This window comes from Tupaia chinensis, unplaced genomic scaffold, assembly GCF_000334495.1.
Source record: "Tupaia chinensis unplaced genomic scaffold, TupChi_1.0 Scaffold139871_1, whole genome shotgun sequence".
NCBI classification, from domain to species: Eukaryota; Metazoa; Chordata; class Mammalia; order Scandentia; family Tupaiidae; genus Tupaia; species Tupaia belangeri.
In genome coordinates, this window is record NW_006199750.1 from 1394043 (window position 1) to 1400042 (window position 6000).

Consider the following 6000-nt stretch of genomic DNA (forward strand, 5'->3'; position numbering starts at 1 on the left):
TGTTTTGATTGCACTTTGAGCCAGGTCATTCTTTCTTTGTTTTAATGGTCTGAACAAGGAAAATTCCTTGAGGAGGTAATGGTGAAATCAAGATTATGGTGGTTGAATGGTGACGACCAGGAGAGCGGAGAGGAACCAAGTAAACTTACTACAGGAGAGCCTAGATAATCAGTGGCAACCCCTTCATGCTATCCCAATAGCTATGTTTCCTTTGATATGTATACAGAATATGCAAACGAATGTCCTAGGAATGCACAGCCTTCATATTCAGCATGGCTTGCTTTCCTTCTTTTTTCTTAAGGGAGATTTTTGCTATAGGTGTATGTATTAGTCAGAGAAACAGAGAGAGACAGAAAGCAAGAAATCACCCCCCACTGGGGATGACCACACCGCAATCCCTTCTCCTCCATTCTCCTCTTGGGATCTTGGGCACGCACGCACACGCGCCCAGTGTGAGTTTTTAAGCTGCCAAGTCCAGAACTCCAACTGCAGTCGACTACGTGGGAGTCCAGTGACAAAACCATCACACCATCTGCTGGTCCGACTTTCTTTTTATTTTTTTTTAAGGATAATTTATTTAACTTGATTCATCATTATCATTATTTTTAATTTGCTATAGGGCACACCATGTGGGAGTCCAGTTCAACCACCATGCCACCTGCTGGCCTTTTTATTTATTTTTTTTTAAATAAATGTTACAGGGAGGTCATCAAAATATAATTTGAATATTCAAGACAAAAGACTAAGTTAAAAAAATGAATATGCCTAAAAAACTTGTGTGTCGGAATACACTATAAGCTATTTGAAAGCTTAAGGCCTCGTTTAGGAACTGACTGGCATTGAAGTGTATTTAACCTTTCATGATAATAATAAATAGAACTAAGAAAAGATTTATATAGTATTTTTTAAATTGCTGATTTGCTTTTTTTTTGAGAGGTTTTTGCTATAGGGCGCGTGCGCTCGCCAGACAGACAGAGAGAGACATAGAGACGGAAAGCGAGAAATCACCCCCCAGGGGGGATGGTCACGCCGCAATCCATTCTCCACCATTCTCCTCTGGGGATCTTGGGCACGCCCGCATATGTGCCCGGCGTGAGTTCTAAGCCACCAAGTCCGGGATGCGAACCGCGGTCAACTACGTGGGAATCCAGCGACATAGCCATTACGCTAACTGCTGGTTCCCTTAAATTCCTGATTTTTATAAATCTGAGAGTTGTTATAAAAGCTGTAAATTTAGAAGTAAACATGTAAACCTACTTTAAAGTGGCTGGAAGATCAAACGCATGATTCCACTCCTAGGTGGCAGTCTTGCAAACAGCCTACTACGAGCAGCTATAAACTCGGACTCATTTCAAATTCATAAAGTACATTTTTTCCTCTTGTAATTAAAGGGGACAAAAACTTCAGTCAAAGCAGGTGGTTTAACTGCTAAATGTTCAAGATGTTTACTTCTGAATTTCTTCAACCTTTAAAATTGACACCAAAACATTCGCTTGAAAAATTAGCTCATATCAAGGCGGCAGGTGGTATGGCGATGAAGAGCACAGACCTCCCACATGGCTGACCACGGTTCGAATCCCAAACCTGGTGGCTTGCTCTCTCTCTCTGCTCAAATTAAAATAATAATAATAATAAACTTAAATAATACACATAAAGAAAAATTAGTTCATATCAATAAAGAATATAGTAAGAATTCCAGACTTTCTAGAATTAAATTTTTTTAAAATGAAGAGCAAATTAAATACGAAAAATATAATAATTTTCATTTAATTCCCAATTTATGAGAAGAACAGAGTAGAGAGGTTAGGGTTAGATTACAACGGAGAAGGCAAGTAGGTAGCTGAGTGTACTCAATAATTAGAAAATGGAAGGTTGAAATCAGCAGAGAACAACTGAAAGAGACTGAACACACATTACTGCAATTTTTTTTAATTTATAATTTTAAAAATTTAATTTTATTTATCATTGTTGTTATTATTTTTTGAATTTGCTATTGGCCATACATGCTCACCAGAGAGAGAGAAAGTGAGAAAGCAAGCTGCCATGACCAGGACTCGAACCACAGTCAACCAAGTGGGAGTCCAACACCTTAACCACCACACCTACTTGCCCCAGCAATTACGTTTTTTGATCATAGGGTGTGCACAATGATGCTGCTTTGGCCTACACGTAAATGCTACAAGCATGTGACCTACAGGAGGGATTTAAGTAGGCTATTCACAGGCAGGCTTACTGGTGGCCCAATGAGCTGTGGCTTGAGGAGGAGGGGGTAACGAACTACAGCTAACTAAGTACCCGAGGTAGATGGCGCCTACCCTAGAGGGTATTAGGGGGCTTGCAAAAGCAGATACTCACTTGGTAACTTAATTTCCAACTCAGGTGAGGACCCAGTGGAAAGTCTTAGTGGTCAAAGTAGGCTGGATTAACCTCAGAGGCAGGACTGGCCAAGACCCACACTTCATTTCTCACTTCTTACTATGTGCTGTTTCTCAAGGTTAGTGCCAGCAAAACGGACACTCAATCACTGTGGCTTCTTGTTGAACTAAAATTTCCTGGTGTTTTCATTTTTACCCTCAAAGTTCACAGTCATGTGCATGCAACATGTATTTACTGAGCACCTACTAAGAGCCAAGCATCGGACCTTCTGCATGTGAATGGTGAACAGACACGGTGCCTGCCCTCACAACATTCACTTCAAGTGGGGCAGACAGACATTAAACAAGCAAGACACATGCACGACAATCCACAGTGGTACGTGTTATAAAAGAGCAGAGCAGGGGGGCCAGCCAGCAGGTGGCATGGGGAAGGCACTGGACCCCCACCATGGTTCAAGTCCTGGACCTGGTGGCTTGCTTTTGCGCTCTCTCTTCCTCTCTCTCTCTCTCTCTCTGTCTCTCTCTGGTGAGAGCATGTGTCCTATAGCAAATTAAAAAAATAATAATAACGCTGATAAATGAAATTAAATAAATAATTATTTAAAAAAAAACATAGCAGCTAGGATCAGTAAAAATAACAAGGCAGAATAAATTTAGATTGGACATCAGGAAAGATCTAAACGAGAGAGCAATCTTTAGTTGCCGCAAAAGGGTTTCATCTTTTAATACAAATGAACTCTTTTTTTTCTACAATTGATATTTCGTGCTCAACTCTGAAAAACATGATTTTCTTAAGTGTACTTTCTCCTACTCTGGCGACTTTCCTCGGCAATGTTTGTTATTGCTATGAGGTTGAGGTTCCCTCCTGAATAAATCACTGCATATAAATACCTGCTGCTCTTTCTGGTAAATTATTTTCTGATAATCTCGTAAGTGTTCCTCAACCTTTATTTTTTGTTTCCTTTAATACCAGTCCACCTCTCCACACACCAGTATCAAATATTACCACAAGCACTAGAATATCCCTTTTTTGACAGAACAAATTTTCTAGTTAATGTTTTATTTGACAGCTATGCTACAAATAAAAAAAAAAAAAATCAAGCTCAGGACTCTGCACCACTGAATCTAAAATGTGGCCTGAAAATAATTCCGACTGCCGGGGGAAGGTTTTATTGTTGCCTGTGCTGTTCTGCTTGTGTCCCGAAAACATGATTTATGTTTAAAGAATTTCCTGTTACAACCCATGTTTCTCTTCCCTCCTCTCCAAATCTAATAAGAGAAGGATTTTTTTTTTTTTTTGGCTTGTGTGCTAAAATATAATTGAATTCAACACTCGTGATAGCTTTGCCATTACATATTACTGATCATACAATTTTCCCCTGGCTTCTCTGCCAAATTCAGAAGAAAATATTTAATATTATTGTCATAAAACCAGAAACATGTATTTACCCTAAATGAAGTTATTTGAAATAAAACTTGCATTAAAACTTTGTATATAAGACCATAAGAAAAATAGCAAGACTTTTCGGGGTCTTTGCCCCTACAACTTTTCTGGCAAGTATAGATATCTGTATTTTATTTATCACATCAGTCCCACTGAAATGAAGTTTAAAATAAGGCTACTTCTTATGAAAATATTTTACACATACATATTTTTTTAAGAATGATTTTTATTTAACTTTTTATTTATTACTTTCCTGTTTGATGAGAGAAGAGAGAGAGAGAGAGAGAGAGAGAGAGAGGTGGGGTGAGTGAGAAAGCGAGCCACCAGGTCCAAGACTTGAACCGTGCTTGGCGATGTGGGAGTCCAGCGCCTTTAACCACCATGCCACCTGCTGGCCCTTACACATACGTATTTTTAAAGACAGTACCTTAGAAGGTTTGTGGAATAGAGGAGAAGGAACGATACCTCGTTTAAGTCTAATGCAATATGGTGGACGTACTAGAAGCTAGTTGTTACAAATGACAAGTTTTCCAAATCAACCAATAACTGACTGGTAACATCTGTATGAGTCAACCTGGTCTAATCACAAGGAATGTTACATGCGAAGTGGGTAGAGCTAGGTCTGAGGCCCAGTTCTGTCGCCATGAGCTGTACACATTTCAACAAGTTACTTACCCGCTCCCTATCTGCAAAACCGGGTTAAGGACACCCGTGTACCTCACAGATTACTGTGAGGCTAAAACACTACTGTGAATACAAAACAATTTCGTACCTTCTAAAACACGGTGATCATAGGAATGATTTTGACTATCAGTGTTATATGAAAGTGAAGCTTTATTTTACAATTACTTAAGATTCAATGGCTTTAAAAAATAGGGAATGTCGACAAACAAAAAAATCTCAAAGGCCCAAACCAGACACTGACATGATTTAGAATTCTACTTATAGGACGTTCTGGAAAAGGCCAAACTAGAGATGAGGAGTGGATAGATCGGCAGCTGCTGCAGGTTCTGTGGGGGGGAAGGGGGTGGAAGTTCCTGCAGGAGCCCTGGGGAATCCGGGGGACTAGAGCTGCAGGGTGCCTGGTTCATGGTGGACGTGACCCAACTATGCACTGTCAACACTAGGAGAACTTCAAGCAAAGAGGAGGGAAATATCCCATGTCAATTTAAAAATAACTTTTTAATATATGTCAAAATAACTTTTTAAAAATTTGAAAAAAAAAAAAAAAAAAAAGGCAATCTAAAAGAATATCTTTAAAAATCTTGTGAGAGGGGACTGGCAAGTGCGTGGTGGTTAGAGGCATTGGATTCCCACACGGCTGACCGAGCACAGTTCGAGTCCCGGACTCGTAGCTTGCCTTCTCCCTTTCCCTTTCTTTATCTCTCTCTCTCTGGTCAAATTAAAAAATAATAATAACAAATAAAATTAAATTAAATAATTCTTTTTTTAAAAAAATCTTGTGAGAGGGTGCTAGCAAGTGTTGTGTTAGTTAAGGTGCTGAATTCCCACATGGTCAACTGTGACTTGAATCCTGGACCTGGTAACTTGGAAACCATGCTGGTATCTGTGTGTGTGTGTGTGTGTGTGTGTGTGTGTGTGTGTGCACATGTGTGTGCCCAAAATCCCAAGAGGAGAGTGAAGGAGACAGGATTGCCATACAGCCATCCCCCCAGGGGGGGTTTCTCACTTGCCCTGTCTTTCTCTGGTGTGTGCATGCGCCCTCTGGGCAAAACAAAAACAAACAAAAAAAACTTATGAGAAAAAAATGTAACAGATATTACCTGAAAGTTCATGTGAAACAAGAGTACAAAGGTCAAATAATACCAAGGTTATCATTAATATAACAGTAAAAAAGTTCAAATTTGAATCTGATGACTAATTCAGAGAATTCATTAAAAATAATGAATACATTTTAGGAAAATTTTTCAATCTCTATGGAATTTTTGAAGATGGTGGGAGAGTTTTAGGTTCAACAGTAATTGACTTCATAGACTTAATCGGCAGTCACAGCCATATTAGTCGGAAAGGCCTGATGGAGGATATTTTCTTCCCTGGACCTCCATAATAAAGATTCAAGTTTAAAGAAAACTAGACCATTACTTTCAGATAACAAAAAATAAGTAGACACATGCCTTGAAATAACTTACCATATTTATTCTAGGAATAGTACATATTAAG

General features: G+C 39.1%; 1 protein-coding gene across 1 annotated transcript in view; it reads right to left on the reverse strand.

The window, feature by feature from the left end:
- LOC102499849 (lipopolysaccharide-responsive and beige-like anchor protein) overlaps nt 1-6000 on the reverse strand; it is a 358799-nt gene that overhangs the window by 34118 nt on the left and 318681 nt on the right. The window lies entirely within an intron of this gene.